Source organism: Kogia breviceps, chromosome 6 (genome assembly GCF_026419965.1).
Source record: "Kogia breviceps isolate mKogBre1 chromosome 6, mKogBre1 haplotype 1, whole genome shotgun sequence".
Classification (NCBI taxonomy): Eukaryota; Metazoa; Chordata; class Mammalia; order Artiodactyla; family Physeteridae; genus Kogia; species Kogia breviceps.
This window is the reverse complement of record NC_081315.1, coordinates 118,295,611-118,318,265: the sequence shown is the minus strand read 5'-3', so window position 1 is coordinate 118,318,265 and position 22,655 is coordinate 118,295,611. Positions and strand designations below refer to the sequence as shown.

The 22,655-nt window shown below is 37.3% G+C and overlaps 1 protein-coding gene across 4 annotated transcripts in view; it reads left to right on the top strand.

The window, feature by feature from the left end:
* The window catches only part of ELOVL6 (ELOVL fatty acid elongase 6), a 365,824-nt gene that overhangs the window by 156,163 nt on the left and 187,006 nt on the right, over positions 1–22,655 (top strand). Inside the window, exons 1-2 of one of the 4 annotated variants that reach the window (XM_067036487.1) lie at positions 5,864–5,991; positions 18,183–18,257. The exons of 1 other annotated variant lie outside the window; for it this stretch is intronic. The gene's annotated coding sequence lies outside the window, so the exon portion shown is untranslated. Of the gene's footprint in view, positions 1–4,268; positions 5,992–18,182; positions 18,258–22,655 lie in introns of those variants that run through there. 2 more of the 4 variants (XM_059066176.2, XM_067036488.1) reach the window with 2 other exon arrangements.

The window sequence follows — 22,655 nt, the reverse complement described above, 5'->3', positions numbered from 1 at the left end:
CATTCATGTTGCTGCAAATGACATTATTTCATTCTTTTTTATGGCTGAGTAATATTCCATTGTATAGTACCACATAAGATGTACCTTTCTTTCATTTTAACCTGTAGAATCAGGATGCACCCTGCAATCCACAGTATCTTTCAATCTCTGTCAGCCAGAGGCAGTCTTAGTGTGGGTGTTTAAAAATCTTTCCTTGATATCATTTGGAAAGAGCAAGAAGACACCAACAGCAAAGTGTCTTAGGTTCAATAAAATATGGATACTTTAATTGTGCATGGTTACATCCTAGACTAGTACCTGGCCCCTAGTAGGTGTGAATATGTGTTGAATAATAACTAGTATGGTAACCTTTGGTTACGATGTAAATTTTAAGGTACCTTATAAATTGAAAATGTACATATAAGACAAGAGCTCCCTTCATTTGGTGATGTCTGTACAGGTGAGTAGAATATCACCCTTGTTCTAGCTCATATTCAGACATTAGCATTACCAGTTATTGCAGGAAAGTTGCAAATTAGAAAGGCGTTTTGCAAAATGCCACAAAGGCATTGTGTGGTGTTCTGCAAATACATGCATTGGAGGGGCAAATACCTAAGAGCCCCTGGTGCTCATTGCCCTTCTCAACACAATTGATCTTGAGCCATTTCCTACTTTCTTGGTAGAAAATGTATTCCCTGTGTTATTCATTACCAAAAGCAGTGCAGGTTACTTCACCTTAAAAGGCAATGTGAATTTCTTGGTTGCAGTAATGAAATAGACAAGACTCAAGTGAGATTTTAAAAGAATCGTGATGGAATAAAGGAATAAAAGTATCAGAGGGCTTTTCCCCACTAAACCCAGTATGGTGTATTATCCACTTTCTTTGAGGCTTTTTTTTTTTTTTTTTTTTTTGCTGTGCCGTGCATCTTGTGGGATCTTAGTTCCCCGACCAGAGATGGAACCCTGGCCACGGCAGTGAAAGAGCCGAGTCCTAACCACTGGACCACCAAGGAACTCCCTCTCTGAGGCTTGTTAGAAATGACACAGAGAATTTTCTGTTTCATGTAAGAGAATTGAGAAATCAAAATAAAAATATATACAGAGAAAAAAAAAATCTTCCTCTGCAATTCATCTCTTCTGTTTGACTAATGTCACTAACCACCATCCCATTACCCAGGCATTTACTCTTTCTCACCCTACAAGTCTAACCAGCCACTAAATTCTGGACATTCTGCCTGTGCAATATTGCTGTCCTTCTCCCTACTTCCACAGCTACTGCCAGTTCAACTTCTGGCTTTCCTTATCTGGCCCCAGTTATAACTGCCTTCCAGATCATTTCCTCTATTTCAGTCTCTCCTATTCTGAGGCATTCCATGCTGATAGAAACCGATTACCAATTTCACACATTTCAGAAGCTTCTTTTGCCACATCGATGGCTAATAGGCATCTCACATTCAATATGTCCAAAACTGTGGCCCTGATCTTCTCCTCCAAGCTCTCACTTCCCATAATCTTTCCATATCAATCAGTGGTGGATATTACAAAATCAACATGTTCATCTGGCAGCTCCTGATTTATGCGGCAAAACTCATTGCTCCCATAGTTTTCCCTGTCATTCCAGTTAATCGTGGCAAAAATCTTGAAGTCTTTTTTGACACCTCTTATTTCCACACTTAACATCCAATCCATCAGGGAAAAAAATCTGTTAGCTCTTATATCAAAATAGATATCCAGACCAGCTGGCCTGAGCCACTATCGACTTTTGCTTCCATTGCTGCAGTGGCCCCTGCCTCGTCTCCCACCTTCTACCCTTGGCACTCAAAAGTCTGCTCTTCTCATCACAGGACAGAATGACCCTTTAAAACACATAAATCCGATTTGTTACCCCTTTGTTCAAAACCCGGCAGTAGCACTATTTCCTATAATTTCCTATCATGACCTGCAAGGCCCCATGTGATCTGCCCTCCACCTCACCTTTCTGACCTCATCACCTACCACTCTCCTCTTGCTCACCCCTGCAGCCGTGCTGGCCTCCTTGCTGAGTTCTCCAAACAAGCCCCAGACATGCTCCCACCTTAAGGTCTTTGGATAGTCTATTCTCTCTGCATGGACTACTCTTTCCCCAGATATTTACCTGGCTGTTTCACTAACATCCTTCATATTTTTGTTTAAATTTCACCTTCTCAATGAATAAATAATATCCTCTATAGAACCAAACCCTCTCTACTGCCCAGTACTCTTGAGCCTCCTCACCATGTTCTACCTTTATTTTTTCATGATGGCACTCACCACCTTCTTACATACTATACAAATTTCTTATTTCTTGTTTGTATTGTCTTTCTCCCTCTGCTACAATAGAAGCTGCACAGATACAGAAATCTTTGCTGATTTTCTTCATGGATGTACACTAAGCACTTACTACTTTGCTGAACATACTGTGAGTACTAAATATTTTTTTAAAGAACTTAATTAAATGCCAACCAATTAAGAGTGGACATTCTGGACACGGTGAGAAAATGTCCACACAACAAGTTCTAACCTATTTTCCCATCTTTATCACCTACTTCACTACTTTAATTTTCTACACTTCGGTGAATAAAATACCCACGTTTAGGTAGTTTTCATGAGAATAAAATACTGGAGAAAAATGTACTTCTATAAAAAGCCTTTTTAACCCTAGGTCATTTGTCCAAATTATGATGCTAAAAAGGGGGACTATTTCAGGTGTCTTTCACTGTCATTCCCAAGGTGGTTGCTTGCACAGTTCCTAAGTGAAGATGGAATAGCGCCACCTGCTGTCAGCCTGCTGATTTTGATTAAATGACTTATTTGGGCCTTTCTGTAAGCAATTTGTTCTCTAATACATCCTAATAGTTGCCTTCTTGAACTTTGTTCAGTTCTGTCTTTCATTTTAGCACACAATACTCTTTATCTGGCCATATACATTTTTTCTCTTCTTATTCTATAAAAAACAAGTTTGTTTTGTAATTACCACCAAAAACATTTGTCTGTTGTATAACTAAAACATAGTACAAACAAGGAAATGATTCATTCACAGAAATGTGGAAAATTTCAGATCTCTTCTCTGGGAAAATTAAGGAAAGTGTTAAAGTAGTAATTCTGATTTTTCTGGTATATTAGTCATTTCACATCATGGTTAAGTCATGAATAAAGAATATTTCCTCCTAGGGAAAATACCCTTCTTGTGTCCAGATCTTCAGAAATGCAGATGTCACTCTTTTTTCTCCATAAGTGATTATTACATTGATTGCTTATCATAGAGTCTATTAAATAAAGGCAAGATCGGTCTGACTCTAAATGTCATCAGTTCACCCAACAGATATTTATTGAGTGCCTACTGTGTGCCATATTCTAAGTGAAGGTGATTCAGCAGTCCAAAACTGACAAATTCCCTATCTTCAAGGAATTTACATTTCAGTCGTTGGTTGTCCATTCGTTGCTTAGCTAGTTTGGGAAGACTGACAATGCTTGCCCTCCTGGTAGCTGATATTTAACTGAAAGGAAACAAACCATGGCCTGTTAGGAACCGGGCCGCACAGCAGGAGGTGAGCGGCTGGAGAGCAAGCGAAGTTTCATGTATATCTACAGCCGCTCCCCATCTCTTGCATTACCACCTGAGCTCCACCTCCTGTCAGATCAGCGGCGGCATTAGATTCTTACAGGAGTGCAAACCCTACTGCGAACTGAGCGTGCTAGGAATGTGGGTTGTGCATTCCTTATGATAATCTAATGCCTAATGATCTGAGGTGGAGCTGAGGTGATGCTAGCGCTGGGGGGGCTGCAAGTACAGATGATCATTAGCAGAGAGGGTTGATTGCACAGAGACCATAATAAATCAATTGCTGGCAGACTCATATCAAAACCCTATCACTGAGTGGCAAGTGACAAGTAAGCTGCATCTGGTGGCAAGCTTTATAGTGGCAAGTGAGTTGATGTACTTCAGTTTACAGCTGCATCTGGTGGCAGACTTTAAGTCAGAACCTGACACTTATTTAAGTCTGAGCGTGGCCTGCCCATTATTTTATTTACCACTTCTGCCCACGCCTCTTTCCCATATTACGCACTTGTCTCAGTCACATTTAGTAAGCCCACAAGCTAACCCTAGACAAAAATGAGTAAAAAACAAATGTCACTGGAGAGCTTCTTTGAAAAGGGGGAAAGACCCAGTGATGAGACAGCAGAAGACTCTAAGACTGCCCACAAAAAGAAAGCTGCATTTAAAAGAAAATACCAAGAGTCCTACTTAAATTACGTGTTCATTGCAACAGGTGATTCACATTCTCCAAGCCCCCTTTGTTTAATATGTGGCGACCGGCTATCCAACAAAGCCATGAAACCTTCAAAACTGCTTTGCCACATGGAGACCAAGCACACCGCATTAAAAGACAAGCCTCTGGAGTTTTTCAAAAGAAAAAAAAACTTGAACACAAAGGACAGAGGCAATTATTGAAGACCACCACTTCATCAAATATGTCTGCACTGAGAGCATCATTCTTAGTGGCTAACAGCATTGCTAAAGCTAAGAAGCACTTTACTATTGGTGGAGAGTTGATCCTGCCTGCTGCTAAGGACATTTGTCATGAACTTTTAGGAGAGGCTGCAGTTCAAAAGGTGGCACATTCCTCTTTCAGCTAGCACCATAACTAGATGAATTGATGGAAAAAAGAGGATACTGAGGCACAATTGTTAGGGAGGATTAATCAGTCACCGTGGTACGCGATCCAGGTTGACGAGTCTACCAATGTTGACGACAAGGCAATAATGCTTGTTTTTGTGCGATATATTTTTCAGGAGGATGTGCGTGAGGATATGTTATGTGCACTTTTGTTGCCAGCCAACACCACAGCTGCAGAACTATTCAAGTCTTTGAATGATTACATATCAGGAAAACTGAATCAGTCATTTTCTGTCGGTATATGCACGGACGGAGCAGCTGCCATGACCGGACAACTTTCTGGTTTCACTACTCAGGTCAAAGAGGTCGCTTCTGAATGTGAAGTATTCTACGTACTGTGTCATCCATAGAGAAATGCTGGCTAGCCGAAAAATGTCACCTGAACTTAACAACATTTTGCAGGATGTAATTAAAATTATCAACCACATTAAAGTACATGCCCTTAACTCAGGTCTGTTCACACAGCTCTGTGAGGAGATGAACGCAGAGCACGCGCATCTTCCTTCCTTTATACACAGAAGTGAGATGGCTTTCTAAAGGTAGATCACTGGCCAGAGTTTTTGAGTTACGAGAGCTGCTCCAGAGATTTCTTTTAAAAAAACAGTCACCACTGGCAGCACACTTCAGTGACAGAATGGGTCGCAAAACTTGCTTACTTGTGTGACATATTCACCCTGCTTAAAGAACTCAATGTCACTTCAGGGGAGAACGACAACTGTGTTCAAGTTGACAGATAAAGTGGCTGCATTCAAAGCCAAACTGAAATTATGGGGGCGACGAGTGAACATTGGGATTTTTGACATGTTTCAAACATTAGCAGAGATTTTGAAAGAAACTGAGCCAGGGCCTTCTTTCTCCCAGCTGGTGCATGACCACCTCTCTCAGCTTTCAAAAGAGTTTGAGCATTACTTCCCAATCACAAAAGACCACCAAACTGGGAAGGAATGGATCGACGACCCATTTGTGAATAAGCCAGGTGAATTGACTTTGTTCATGCTAAAATCAACGGCTTGAGATCGCAAATGACGGTGGCCTTAAAAGTATGTTTGAGACAACTTCAAATCTCCATACGTTCTGGATTAAAGTCAAGGCGGAATATCCTGAGATTGCCACAAAAGCACTGAAAAGCCTTCTTCCATTTCCAACATCCTACCTTTGTGAATCAGGGTTTTCTGCAGTGACAGCAACCAAAATGAGATCATGGAGTAGACTGGACATAGCAGCACACTTCCGATGTCTCTGTCCCCATCACCCCCAGATGGTACCATCTAGTTGCAGGAAAACAAGCTCAGGGCTCCCACTGATTCTGCATTATGGTGAGTTGTATAATTATTTCATTATATATTACAGTGTAATAATAATAGAAATAAAGGGCACGATAAATGTAATGCGCTTGAATCATCCTGAAACCATCCCCCCTACCCTGGTCTGTGGAAAAATTGTCTTCCACGAAACCGGTCCCTGGTGCCAAAAAGGGTGGGGACCGCTGATGTAGAGGTTGCAATTTAAAATAGAATGACCATGCAAGTCACTGTCTAACTGGGTTTGGGGTGGGGAGGTGTTTTTTGGAATGATGAAAATGTTTTAGAACTAGTTAGAGGTGGTGGTTGCACAACATTGTGAATATTTTAACCGCCATTGAATTTTACACTTTAAAATAGTTCATTTTTTAACCTCTTTAATGAAATACCTAGTGTGCTCTTTGCCCATTATTCTTCATCACATTGTCCCTGGTGCCCAATGTGCAGATATCACTTACGGCTGTAGCTCTAGCACTCCAGTCACTAACTTCTCTTTTTTTCAATAGACAAGGCTTTATGTTATATTTATTTATTTTCCAGGTTGGACAAATTGGATGTAGAAGCATAACATAGTACATTTCTACCATCTTCATCTAAAACATACCAAATATGTACAATTATTGTATTAAAAATACAAAAGGGATACAGAGTCCACCAATGTCTTTCTGAAAGACATATAGGTACAAGTAGTATCAAAAGTGTGACGAAATCACAAGCTAATTGTACATTGTACACTTGACACCACAGAGTGAACTGACAGTAGCAGTCTATGTTGTACAATTACTTAATGCTTAGATAACATTTTGCAACGTGTGGTAGTGCTCGACTGCTGTCTTTCTGTATGCACATGAGGTCCATAGCTTATATAATAAAACTGGTAAATAATGCATATTACCTTTAAATTTACAAATGCATAATTGACAATGTAATATATAAGCAAGTAACAAATGCCATGATACAGAAGAGAATTATTAAATAAAGCACTGACATTGATACAGTGAAGAAAAAACACTGAATCAACTTTTAAACTTGACTTTTAAAATTTGAAGCTATTTAAATTTATCTATTGATCAATATGATCAGCTGAATTTAATGGGAAAAAAATCCAAGACCAGCAGTTCCTTACATTTGAGAACTACTCAGATTAGCAGCCTTCAATTTCTGAAGTCTGTACAAAAACAACACAAAAATAGAATGGAGGGGTCCTTTCAGTCATTAAAGGGGTAACTATCTGTGACCAGAGAGTTGCCACACAGAGGCCTTTTCTATCCGCATTGTCCATTAAGCCACTTACAGGTTAGTCTTTGTTGACTGACCCTCATTGCAAAGGCCGGCATCTCTAACCAGGTTTTTGATCTTTTGATACCAATCACCATCTTGGATAAAGTATATGGGAATACTTCCTCAGCAATCCTCGAAAGGAGTTTAGGCCTTTTATGTTTTTGCAGAGCCAATCTGCCATAACATCCCCAGATAGCAATGTCCTGGGTTCTGTTGTGAGAGAGAAATAAACTGTCCTGTTTAGTTTTTCTTTTACAGTTAGAGCACCATCTAATTCTAACTAATACAATTTGGAATTGGAGCTGGAGATTTAACCCAACTCTTCATAGACAAAGAAACTGAGAATCAGAGAGATCCAGTGGTATAGTTTACATAATTTTGTGTCCATAGTGGTACCTCAATAAATATTTGTTGATCTCCTGAGTTTTAACCTGTGTGCTAGCCACCCATAATACTTCTCAATTTAGGTTTTCTAGGAAAGAAAGCACTAGAAGGAGATGGTTACTTCTTTTACGGCTGAAGCCAGTCTCTCCATAAATCATTCCCTTTGTTGCTCCCCTTCTAGCCTTAGGGAGTAAAAGAAGTCCCAGAAATAGTGCCAGAGGATCAATAACCAATGTAAAGATTTAAAAAATAACTTGACAAGGCACATTAATCATAATATAGCTACCATTTATTAAACATGTCCTATTCCCAGGCTCTGTGCTAAGAGTTTCACTAAGATTTTTCTCATATAATCCTCACAACATACCTATGAAGTATTATTGTTATCCTCATTTTTCATAGAGGAAACTGAAGCTTCAAGAAATGGTTTGACTTTCCCAAGTGATCACAATTAGTAAATGGCACATTACCCAGAACACATTAACCCAAGGTTGATTGGCACCAAACACTATGGTCTTAAGTATTGTGAAAACAAACATGAAAGCATATGTTGACTGGTCACCACTTGTATATGCCGTCGGATTGAAGCCTTTTTCTTTATAACCACCTCTTTACTGCTTACTAATAGGAAGCTCAGCTTGAGCATGTTACACTCCCTATAAATAATTTTCCTTCTGCTACATAATGAATTTCCTTCTGTCATATATGTACTCTTTATGCATAGTGTAAGGTGTACATTGTAGAAGGTAGTGAAATTCTCCATTTATAAATACAGGAGTGGCTATAGCATCTAATTAGAAATCTTTATTCTATTTGTGTATTTATAGAAATGAGGAATGCATTACCTTATATCCATATTCTTACAGCTTTAGTTTCTATTTGTGGAAGAAAGGGACTGTTTTTAGGAGAATGAAGGTTTCTCTCAAACAAAGATTACTTGCTCCCCTCTGTGCCCCATCATGCTTGGTTCAGCTCCCTTACACTCCTTCCCTCATTAGATTGATTTGTCTACTCATATGACTATTTCCTCCGTTAGACTGACAGCAACATGACAACATGGACATGTCTTCTGCTGTTTTGAATCCTTAATACTCGAGTTAGTTCTTGGCACATAGTAGGTAGATAAATATTTGTTGAATGAATGATCCAACAAAAGAAAACAGCATATTACTGTACAATTCTCTGGATAAAGTCTCCTAATGACAAGTTTAAAAATAAAGAATTTAGGGTAGTTTTATTATTTTATAATATATAATCTAAAATTAATTTAACATATAAGCAAGGAATTGCAAAACAAAAAAAATTCTCTAATGTCTTTTTGCCATAGCTATGCTAGACATTTCAACTATGTATTTTGAATTAAGTTTACAAGATATGTTTGTAAAGAGACACCATTTTTTTTTCATTAGATTTTAAGGGGTTTGATGGTTGTGAATTTTCTTTTCATGATATTCAGATATTCTCCCAAATAAAATCCAAATGAAAATTTCAGTGAGCAAATAAATCATCTCTTTTATTGCTGTAAATTATAATCCTTTCTAACCTTGCAAAAATGCCAGGTGTTGAATGATTTTGATCAAAACTAAAAGTGTTAACTAAAGTGGCTACCAATTTCTTCCTACAGATGGGCATGTTTAACTTATGAACACACAATACGCACATGAGTATATATCCTTTCTCCTATTCAGCTCAACACTTAGTCATATGATTCCTCGTATATTTTCAGAATGCTAGTCTGTGAGTTATTATTCCAGGAATAGAATCTCTGAAATTAAATAGAAAGGGCTTTAAAACTGTGAGTGTAGTAATAAGCTATTCAGAGCAATAATACCATCAAGATGATTAACTATTTTATAACTCCTAGTCTTTAATAATAAAATATGATTTTAAAAGAACTCTTTCTTTCTCCTAAGTTGAGTTCTGAAATTTTTTTCCACCTGCCTCTCTCTAGAATAGTATATCTATAACCCTATCATTAAAAAAAAAGACTGAGTACTGGTTCAAGATGGCAGAGTAGAAGGACATGCATTCACTCCCTCTTGTGAGAGCACTGGAATCACAACTAACTGCTGAACAATCATTGACAGGAAGACACTGGAACTCACCAAAAAAGATACCCCACATCCAAAGACAAAGGAGAAGCCACAATGAGATGGTAAGAGGCATGCAATCACAATAAAATCAAATCCCATAACTGCTGGGTGGGTGACTCACAAACTGAAGAACAATTATACCATGGAAGTCCACCCACTAGAGTGAAAGTTCTGAGCCCGACATCAAGCTTCTTAACCTCGGGGGCTGGCAATGGGAGGAGGAATTCCCAGAGAATCAGACTTTGAAGGCTAGAGGGATTTGATTGCAGGACTTTGACAGGACTGGGGGAATCAGAGACTCCACTCTTGAGGGCACATACAAAATAGTGTGAGCCTCGGGAACCAGGAGGAAGGAGCAGTGACCCCATAGGAGACTGAACTACACCTACCTGCTAGTGTTGGAGGGTCTCCTGCAGAGGTGGGGGGTGTCTCTGTTTCACCGTGGGGACAAGGACACTGGCAACAGAAGTTCTGGGAAGTACTTCTTAGCTTGAGCCCTCCTTGAGTCCACCATTAGCCCCATCAAAGAGCCTGTAGCCTCCAGAGCTGGGTCACCTCAGGCCAGACAACCAACAAGGAGGGAACACAGCCCAACCCATCTGGAGACAAGCAGATTAAAGTTTTACTGAGCTCTGCCCACCAGAACAACAGCCAGCTCTACCCATCACCAGTTTATCCCATCAGAAAGCTTGCACAAGCCTCTTAGATAGGCTCATCCACCAGAGGGCAGACAGAAGAAGCAAGAAAAACCACAATCCTGCAGCTTGTGGAACAAAAACTACGTTCACAGAAAGATAGACAAAATGAAAAGGCAAAGGACTATGTACCAGATGAAGGAACAAGATAAAACCCCAGAAAAACAATTAAATGAAGTGGACATTGGCAACCTTACTGAATAAGAATTCAGAATAATGATTGTGAAGATGATCCAGGACCTCGGAAAAAGAATGGAGACAAAGATTGAGAAGATGCAAGAAATGTTTAACAAAGACCTAGAAGAATGAAAACACAAACACCTAGAAGAATTAAAGAACAAACCAACAGATGAACAATACAGTAACTGAAATGAAAAATACACTAGAAAGAATCAATAGCAGAATAACTGAGGCAGAAGAACGGTAAAGTGACCTGGAAGACAGAATGGTGGAATTCACTGCTGTGGAACAGAATAAAGAAAAAAGAATGAAAAGAAATGAAGACAGCCTAAGACACCTCTGGGAAAACATTAAACGCACCAACATTCACATTATGGGGGTCTCAGAAGGGAAAGAGAGAGAGAAAGGACCCGAGAAAATATTTGAAGAGATTATAGTCAAAAACGTCCCTAACATGGGAAAGGAAATAGCCACCCAAGTCCAGGAAGCGCAGAGAGTCCCAGGCAGGATAAACCCAAGGAGAAGCACACTGAGACACATAGTAATCAAACTGACAAAAATCAAAGACAAAGAAAAATTATTAAAAGCAACAAGGGAAAAATGACAAATAACATACAAGGGAACTCCCATAAGGCTAACAGCTGATTTCTCAACAGAAACTCTACAAGCCATAAGGGAGTGGCATGATACATTTAAAGGGATGAAAGTGAAGAAGCTACAACAAAGATTACTCTACCCAGCAAGGATCTCATTCAGATTCAACAGAGAAATCAAAAGCTTTACAGACAAGCAAAAGCTAAGAGAATTCAGCATCACCAAACCAGCTCTACAACAAATGCTAAAGGAACTTCTCTAAGTGGGAAACACAATAGAAGAAAAGGACCTACAAAACCAAACCCAAAATAACTATGAAAATGGTACTGGGAACATACATATAGATAATTACCTTAAATGTGAATGGATTAAATGCTGAAGCGAAAAGACACAGGCTTGCTGAATGGGTAGAATATATATGCTGTCTACAAGAGACCAACTTTAAACCTAGGGATACATACAGACTGAAATTGAAGGGATGGAAAAAGATATTCCATGCAAATGGAAATCAAAAGAAAGCTCAAGTAGCAATACTCAAATCAGATAATGTGGACTTTAAAACAAAGAATGTTACAAGAGACAAGGAAGATCACTACATAATGATCAACAGATCAATCTAAGAACAACATATAAGAATTATAAATATAAATACACCCAACATAGGAGCACCTCAATACATAAGGCAACTGCTAACAACTATAGAAGAGGAAATCGACAGTAACACAATAATAGTGGGGGATTGTAACACCTCACTTACACCAATGGACAGATCATCCAGACAGAAAATTAATAAGGAAACACAAGCTTTAAATGACACGATAGATCAGATAGATTTAATTAATATTTTTAGGACATTTCAGCAGAAAACAGCAGATTACACTTTCTTCTCAAGTGCACAAGAAATGTTCTACAGGATAGATCACATCTTGTGTCACAAATCAAGCCTCAGTAAATTAAGAAAATTAAAATCATACCAAGCATCTTTTCCAACCATTTTTTCCCTGTAATTTTTTCAATTTCAGGGAAAAAAGCGTAAAAATCACAAACACATGGATGCTAAACAATACGTTACTAAATAACCAAGAGATCACAGAAGAAATCAAAGGGAAATCAGAAAATACCTAGAGAAAAATAACAACCAAAACACGACAATCCAAAACCTCTGGGATGCAGCAAAAACTGTTCTAAGAGGGAGGCTTATAGCAATAAACTCCTACCTCAAGAAACAAGAAAAAACTCAAATAAACAATCTAATCTTTCACGTAAAGGAACTAGAGAAAGAAGAACACACAAAACCCAAAGTTAGTAGAAGGAAAGAAATCATAAAGATCAGAGCAGAAATAAATGAAATAGGAACAAAGAAAACAATAGCAAAGATTAATAAAACTAAAAGCTAGTTCTTTGAGAAGATAAACAAAATTGATAAACCATTAGCCAGACTAATCAAGAAAAAGAGGGAGAGGACTCAAATCAATAAAATTAGAAATGAAAAAGGAAAACTTGCAATGGACACTGCAGAAATACAAAGCATCCTAAGAGACTACTAAAAGCAACTCTATACCAATAAAATGGACAACCTGGAAGAAATGGACAAATTCTTAGAAAGGTATAACCTTTCCAAACTGAACCAGGAAGAAATAGAAAATATGAACAGACCAATCACAAGTAATGAAATTAAAACTGTGATTAAAAATCTTCCAACAAACAAAAGTCCAGGACCTGATGACTTCACAGGTGAATACCATCAAATATTTAGAGAAGAGATAACACCCATCATTCTCAAACTCTTCCAAAAAATTGCAGAGGAAGGAACACTCCCAAACACATTCTATGAGGCCACCATCACCCTGATACCAAAACCAAACAAAGATACTACAAAAAAAGAAAATTACAGACCAATATCACTGATGAATATAGATGCAAATATCCTCAACAAAATACTAGCAGACAGAATCCAACAAAACATTAACAGGATCACACACCATGATTAAGTGGGATTTATCCCAGAGATGCAAGGATTCTTCAATATACACAAATCAATCAATGTGATACACCATATTAACAAACTGAAGAATAAAAACCATATGATCATCTCAATAGATGCAGAATAAGCTTTTGACAAAATTCAACACCCATTTATATAAAAACTCTCCAGAAAATGGGCATAGAGGGAACCTACCTCTGCATAATAAAGGCCATATATGACAAACCCCCCAGCAAACATCATTCTCAATGGTGAAAAACTGAAAGCATTTCCTCTAAGATCAGGAACAAGACAAAGATGTCCACTTTCACCACTATTGTTCAACATAGTTTAGGAAGTCCTAACCATGGCAATCAGAGAAGAAAAAGAAATAAAAGGAATCCAAATTGCAAAAGAAGTAAAACTCTCACTGTTTGCAGATGACATGATACTATATGCATAGATAATCCTAAAGATGCCACCAGAAAACTACTAGAGCTAATCAATGAATTTGGTACAGTTGCAGGATACAAAATTAATACACAGAAATCTTTTGCATTCCTATACACTACCAATGAAAGATCAGAATGAGAAATCAAGGAAACAACCCCATTCACCATTTCAACAAAAAGAATAAGATACCTAGGAATAAAGCTACCTAAGGAGGTAAAAGACCTGTACTCAGAAAACCAAAAGCAGACTTCCCTGGTGGTACAGTGGTTAAGAATCTGCCTGCCAATGCAGGGGACATGGGTTCGAGCCCTGGTCCGGGAAGATCCCACATGCTGTGGAGCAGTTAAGCCCATGTGCCACAACTACTGAGCCCATGTGCCACAACTACTGAAGCCCGTGCTCCTAGAGCCCATGCTCCACAAAAAGAGAAGCCATTGCAATGAGAAGCTCGCGAACCACAATGAAGAGTAGGCCCCTCTCACCGCAGCTAGAGAAAACCCGCGTACAGCAACAAAGACCCAATGCAGCCAAAAATAAATTAATTAAATAAAATAAATAAATTTATTTTTTTTAAAAGGCACCATCCCTGCAGGTACAAAAAAAAAAGAAAGAAAACCATAAGACACAGATGAAAGAAATCATAGATGATACACACAGGACTTCCCTGCTGGTGCAGTGGTTAAGAATCTGCCTGCCAAGCAGAGGACATGGGTTTGAGCCCTGGACGAGGAAGATCCCACATGCTGCAGAGCAACTAAGCCCATGCGCCACAACTACTGAGCCTGCACTCTAGAGCCCACAAGCCACAGCTACTGAGCATGCGTGCCACAGCTACTGAAGCCACATGCCTAGAACCCATGCTCTGCAGCAAGAGAAGCCACCGCAATGAGAAGCTGGCACACTGCAACAAAGAGCAACCCCCACTCACCGCAACTAGAGAAAAGCCCGCACGCAGCAATGAAGATCCAACACAGCCATAAATAAGTTAATTAATTAATTAAATATAAGAAAAAATGACACAAACAGATGGAGAGATATACCATATTCTTGGATTGGAAGAATCAATATTGTGAAAATGACTATACTATCCAAAGCAATCTACAGATTCAATGCAATCTCTATCAAGTTACCAATGGCATTTTTTACAGAACTAGAACAAAAAATCATAAAATTTGTATGGAGACACAAAAGACCCCAAATAGCCAAAGCAATCTTGAGCAGAAAAATGAAGTTGGAGGAATCAGACTCCCTGACTTCAGACTGTACTACAAAGCTACAGTAATCAAGACAGTATGGTACTGGCACAAAAACAGAAATATAGATCAATGGAACAGGATAGAAAACCCAGAAATAAACCCACGCACCTATGGTCAACTAATCTATGATTAAGGAGGCAAGGGTATACAGTACAGAAAAGACAGTCTCATCAATAAGTGGTGCTCAGAAAATTGGACAGCTACATGTAAATGATGAAGTTAGAACACTCCCTAACACCATACACCAAAATAAACTCAAGGTGGATTAAAAACCTAAATGTAAGACCGGACACTATAAAACTCTTAGAGGAAAACATAGGAAGAACACTCTTTGACTTAAATCACAGCAAGATCTTTTTTGATCCACCTCCTAGAGTAATGGAAATAAAAACAAAAATAAACAAATGGGACCTAATGAAACTTGAAAGTTTTTGCACAGCAAAGGAAATATAAACAATACAAAAAGGCAACCCTCAGAATGGTAGAAAACATTTGCAAATGAATCAATGGACAAAGGATTAATCTCCAAATTATATAAACAGCTTATGCAGCTCAATATTTAAAAAAACAAACAACCCAATCAAAAAATGGGCAGACCTAAATAGACATTTATCCAAAGAAGACATATAGATGGCCAAGAGGCACATGAAAAGCTGCTCAATATCACTAATCATTAGAGAAATGCAAATCAAAACTACAATGAGGTATCACCTCACACCAGTTAGAATGGGCATCATCAGAAAATCTACAAACAGGGCTTCCCTGGTGGCGCAGTGGTTGAGAATCCACCTGACAATGCAGGGGACACGGGTTTGTGCCCTGGTCCGGGAAGATCCCACATGCCGCGGAGCAGCTGGGCCCGTGAGCCATGGCCGCTGAGCCTGCTCGTCCGGAGCCTGTGCTCCGCAATGGGAGAGGCCACAACAGTGAGAGGCCCGCCTAGCACAAAAAAAAAAAAAAAAAAAGAAAGAAAGAAAGAAAATCTACAAACAACAAATGCTGGAGAGGGTGTGGAGAAAAGGGAGCCCTCTTGCACTGTTGGTGGGAATGTAAATTGATACAGCCACTATGGAGAACAGTATGGAGGTTCCTTAAAAAACTAAAAATAGAATTACCATATGATCCAGCAATCCCACTACTGGGCATATACCCAGAGAAAACCATAATTCAAAAAGAAACATGCACCCCAATGTTCACTGCAGCACTATTTACAATAGCCAGATCATGGAAGCAACCTTAAATGCCCATCGACAGATGAATGGATAGATAAGTTGTGGTACACATATACAATGGAATATTACTCAGCCACATAATGAACGAAATTGAGTCATTTGTTGAGATGTGGATGGATCTAGAGACTGTCATACAGAGTGAAGTAAGTCAGAAAGAGAAAAAGAAATATCGTATATTAACGCATGTATGTGGAACCTAGAAAAATGGTACAGATGGAACCTGTTCACAGGGCAGAAGTTGAGACACAGATGTAGAGAACAAACGTAAGGACTCCAAGGGGGGAAAATCGCAGTGGGGTGGGGATGGTGGTGTGCTGAATTGGGCGATTTGGATTGACATGTATACACTGATATGCATAAAATTGATGACTAATAAGAACCTGCAGTGTAAAATACCAAACAAACAACAAAAAAATCAACTAATACTAAACTTTCTTTGGGTTATTTGTATGGAAATATGTTAATATAAATGTTTCAGACATTACATGAAATTTCTAAAAATCTTATATGTTCTGGTATAATGTTATAATCATAATTCTAGTTATTACTTTAAAATGTATTCTCAGAAATAACTAAATTTTCTTGTCAATTGCATTATTATGAACTTTCATCAAATCTTTAACTGTGGTCATTTTTAAGTCTTTTGTCATTTACAGACAGTTCTGGGTGTACTCTGATGCTTTTGCAAACATGTTCCTATAAAAGGGTTTCATCTTCAAGGATTTCATGGAAAAGGCTCTGACGAGTACAGGTTTCTGGTAACTGACTATACTGCTGAACTGAATGAATAAGCATTTTCAGAACTCTAATGGAAAACTGATGAATTCATAAAAGTGCTAACAAAAGATCAAGATGAAAAAAAAATTAATTACGTGGGACTGAGTGAACTGATGAGGATGATTATAATTTTTGTGACTTTCTGTTTGAATAAAAAAAAAAATCCCTCCCCCCCCAAAAAAAAGAGAAAATCTACAGACAACAATTGCTGGAGAGGGTGTGGAGAAAAGGGAACCCTCTTGCACTGTTGGTGGGAATGTAAATTGATACAGCCACTATGGAGAACATTATGGCAGTTCCTTAAAATACTAAAAATAGAACTACCATATGACCCAGCGATCCCACTACTGGGCATATACCCAGAGAAAACCATAGTTCAAAAAGACACATGCACTCCAATGTTCACTGCAGCACTATTTACAATAGCCAGGTCATGGAACAACCCAAATGTCCATCAACAGATGAATGGATAAAGAAGATGTAGTACATATATACAATGGAATAATACTCAGCCATAAAAAGGAATGAAATTGGGTCTTTTGTAGAGACATCGATGAACCTAGAGACTGTCATACAGAGTAAAGTAAGTTAGAAGAGAAAAACAAATATTGTATATTAACACGTGTATGTGGAATCTAGAAAAATGGTACAGATGAACCAGTTTTCAAGGCAGAAATAGAGACACAGATGTAGAGAACAATCCTATGGAGTCCAAGGGGGGAAAGTGGGGGTGGTGGGATGAACTGGCAGATGGGGATTGACATATATACACTAACATGTATAAAATGGATAACTAATAAGAACCTGCTGTATAAAAAAAATAATGAAATGAAATTCCAAAAAAAAAGTCTACAGAATAACTTGAAAAACAAAAAAGACTTCTTCCTTTCATAAGCACATTTCTCTCATCTAAACATCTCTGAACTCATTTACAAGACTGTGAGACTTCTACATGTATAATGATTGCTTATAATGTTTATTTTATTTCCATCATATTTTTCCTGATTTCTACTCACCCTGCTCTTACTTTACCTTTTTTGCCTTTTTCTTGTCTTGTGGTAGACCAAATCCTGATACTTCTTCACCTTTGCTTCCGGAATACTCTATAGTCATGTCATCTAACAAATATAATGTCCACATATGTAAGTCTAAAGTTAAAAAAATTAAAATTAATTAGTACATATATATTATTTCACAGTGTATCCAAAGTGTTATCAATTCAATGTGTGATCAATAACCATTTTACTTTGTTTTATTGTATTAAGACCTGAAATCTGGTGTGTATTTTACTCTTACAGGACATCTCAATCTGAACCAGCCACCTTTCAATGCTTAATAGTGCCATGTGGCTAGTGCCTGCCATACTGGACAATGTAAGTCTAAAATTTATCTCCTTTGTCAGCCTTAGGAAAACTAGGGTAATTTAAAAATACCCATTTAGAAATGGAACAAAAAAAGAACAATAATTAACTGTCAATAAACATTACAGTTTTCCTAAGCTTGGGTTATCTATTCAGGAGTTACTCCTCAGGCAAGATCAGAGTGTTCATAACATGCCAATTATTGCACATTAAATCAGCAAAATTGTTATGTGCTCCTAAAATCAGGAGCTCTAAATCACTAGAGTAGTGAATGTATTCACTAGAAGATAGGATCTAAGAATTTTTTCCCTGTTTTGAAAATTAACAATCCAAAGTCTTTCAGTTCAATATCAATAAAAATATGACACTGGCATAAATTGAAGAAAACATGATATCATTTAATAATTTTGACATCAGTTTTCCAGTGAACATGATAAATCCCCCCAGTGACAGGATTATTCTTCACTCCGTGAATGCAGAGTGAATAAAGGACACAGACTAACTTATCATGCTCTGGATGGCCTCTACCTACTGCCAAACCATTGCATGTGCATGCCTTGATCACATGCAGACCTTCTCTAAAACACTCAACTCGTGGCTGGGGAGATTATAGTTCTACTGCCAAAGTTCTAATTGAACTAATTTCAATGTAAATATTGGACTTATCTTATCCCCTCATTTTGGCTAGCTTCACAAAGAGAAAAAATAAACTATTGAAATAATTCAGTTCAGTGTTGAAAGAACTTATTTCAAACTGTCAGCGCAATCGTTCAAAACGTTCCCCACATAAATCAGTTTAAATGAGCCTGTTTAAAATGACCAAAACTGTGTCTCAATTCCCAGCAACTTGAAACACATAGATTTTTTCTCTTTCCTTTTAGAATTTATACTTCTAGTGGAGAAAAATTATTTACACCATTTCTTATCATGTAAGATTTTATCTAAGTATAAATAATTAAAAACTTTAAATAATTCTCTCACAATTCATTTTGATTTCCTTTTCTTTTTCTTCTTTTTTTTGGCTTTTGTGTGACATATATATATATATATATATATATACATATATATATATATATATATATATATGTTTCAGGTGCACAGCATTGTAATTCAACATCTGTATATACTACAAACTGATTACCCTCACAAGCCTAGTTATCATCCTTCACCATACAGTTGACCCCCTTCACCTACCCACCCACAACCCTCTTGCCTCTGGTAACCATTAGTGTTTTCTCTGTATTCATGAGTTTGTTTTTGTTTTATTTTGTTTGTTCTTTTGGTATTTTTAATAGTCCATATATGAGTGAATCATATCATATTTGTCTTTCTCCATCTGACTTATTTCACTTAGCATAATATCTTTAAGGTCTATCCATGTTATCATAAATGGCAGGATTTCATTTTTATGGTTGAATAATATTCCATTTAATGTATACATATACACCACGTCTTCTTTATTCATTCATCCATTGATGGACACTTAGGTTGTTACCAGATTTGGACTATTGTAAATAATGCTGCAGTGAACATAAAGGTATATATCTTTTTGAATTAGTGTTTTCATGTTCTTCAGTTAAATACCCAGAAGTAGAATAGCTTGGTCATATGGTAGTTCTATTTTTAATTTTCTGAGGCATCTCCATACCATCTTCTATAGTGGCTTCACCAATTTATATTCCCACCAACAGTGTATGAGTGTTCACTTTTCTCTGAATTCTCTCTAACATTTGTTGTTTCTTGTCCTTTCCATAACTGCCATTCTAACAGGTGTGAGGTTGATATCTCATTGTAGTTTTGACTTGCATTTCCCTAATAATTAGACATCGAGCATCTTAGATGTTGAGCATCTTTTCATGTGTCTGTTGACCCTCTGTATGTCTTCTTTGACAAAATGTCTATTCATAGTCTGTCCATTTTTTAATCAGAATGTTTGTTTGTTGTTGAGTTGTATAAGTTCTTTATATATTTTGAATATTAACCCCTTATCACATACATGATTTGCAATGATCTTCTCCCTTTCAGTAAGTTACCTTTTCATTTAGATGATGATTTCCTTCACTGTGCAGAACTTTTTTAGTTTTAGTTTGATGTAGCCCCATTCTCATTTGCTTATTTTTACTTTTTTTCCCTTTCCTGTGGAGTCAGATTCAAAAAAAAAAAACAACTCTTAAGTCCCATGTCAGTGAAGTGACTACCTGTTTTCTTCAAGGACTGTTATGATCTCAAGTCTTACATTTAAGTCTTAAATTCATTGAGTTAGGTTTTTTGTATAGTGTAAGATAGTGATCTAGTTTCGTTCTTTTTCATGTGGCTGTCCAGTTTTCCTAACACCATTTATTGAAAACACTGTTCTTCTCCATTATAGGTTCTTTACTCCTTTGCCATAAATTAGTTGTTCTTATATGTGTGGGTTTATTTCTGGGCTTTCAGTTTTGTTTCATTGATCTGTGTGACTGTTTATGTGCCAGAATATGTTGTTTTGATTACTATGCCTTTATAGTAATCAGGGAGTTTGATACCTCCAGCTTTGTTCTTCTTTCTCAAGATTGTTTTTGCTATTCAGGATCTTTTGTGGTTTCATACAAATAGAATTATTCACTCTAGTTCTGTGAAATGTGCCATTGGAAATTTGAAAAGGATTGCACTGAATTTTTAGGTTGCTTTGGGTAGTATGGACATTTTAACAATACTGAGTCTTACAATCCACGACCAGGAAATTTCTTTCTATTTATTTGTGTCTTCTTCAATTTCTTTCATCAGTGTCTTATACTTTTCAGAGTACAGGTCTTTCACCTCCTTGGTTAAATTTATTCCTAGGTATTTTATTCTTTTTGATGCAATGGTAAATGGGACTTTTAAAAATTTCTCTTTCTGATAGTTTGTTATTCCTGTATAGAAATGCCACAGATTTCTGTATACTTATTTTGTATCCTGTGACTTTACAGGATTCATTTATTAGTTCTAACGGCTTTTTGTTGGAGTCTTTAGGGTTTCTAGATATAGTATGATGTCATCTGCAAACAGTGACAGTTTTATTTCTTCCTGATTTGGATGCCCTTTATTTCTTTTTCTTGCCTAATTGCTCTGGCTAGGACTTCCAATACTATGTTAAATAAAAGTGGCAAGAGTGGGCATCCTGTCTTGTTCCTTATCTTAGAGGGAAAGCTTTGAGCTTTTCACCATTGATCATGATGTTAGCCGTGGGTTTGTCATATATGACTTCATTATGCTGAGGTACTTTCCCTTTAAACCCATTTTGTTGGGAGTTTTTTGATAAATGGATGTTGAAGTTTGTCAAATGCCTTTTCTGCATCTATTTGAGATGATCATATGATTTTCATACTTTATTTTGTTAAAGTGATGTATCGCACTGATTGATTTACAGGTATTGAACCATCCTTGCATCCCTGGAATAAATCCCCCTTAATTATGGTGTATGATTCTTTTACTATATTGTTAGTTTTGGTTTACTAATGTTTTGTTGGGGATTTTTGCATCTATGTTCATCAGAGATGTTGGTCTGTAATTTTTTTGGGGGGTTGTCATTGCCTGGTTTTGATATCAGGGTAATGGTGGCTTCATAAAATGAATTAGGAAGTGTCCTCTCCTCTTCAATTTTTTGTAAGTTTGAGAAGGACAGGTATTAACTCTTCTTTAAATGTTTGGTAGAATTCCCCTGTGAAGCCTTCCTGTCCTGGACTTTGTTTGTTGGGAGATTTTTGATCACTGTTTCAATCTCCTTACTAGTAATCAGTCTATTCAAATTTTCTATTTCTTCATGAGTCACTCTTGCAAGAATGTATATTTCTAAGAATTTATCCATTTCTTCTAGATTGTCCAATTTGTTGGTGTATAATTGTTCATAGTAGTCTCTTATGATCCTTTGTATTTCTGTGGTGTCAGTTTTAACTTCTACCCTTTTGCCTCTAATTTTATTTGAGTCCTGTCTTTTTTTCTTGGTTAGTTTAGATAAAGATTGGTCAATTTTGTTCACCTTTTCAAAGAACCAGCTCCTAGTTTTTTCTTAGTTTCCTTTTAATTTATTTGCTCTGATCTTTATTATTTTCTTCTTTATATTAATTCTGGACTTTGTTCTTTTTCTGTATTTTGGGGGTATAGGTAAATTGTTTATTTGTGATTTTTCTTGTTACTGGAGGTAGGCTCTATTGCTATGAACATCTCTCTTAGAGTGAAACAGAAACAGACTCACAGACATAGAGAAGGGACTTGTGACTGCCAAGGAGGAGGGGAGATGGGGGGAGGGTTGAAATGGTAGCTTGGGACTAGCAGATGCAAACTATTATATATAGAATGGATAAACAACAAGGTCCAATTGTATAGCACAGGGAGCTAAATATATTCAATATCCTGTAATAAACCATAATGAAAAAGAATATATGTACATGT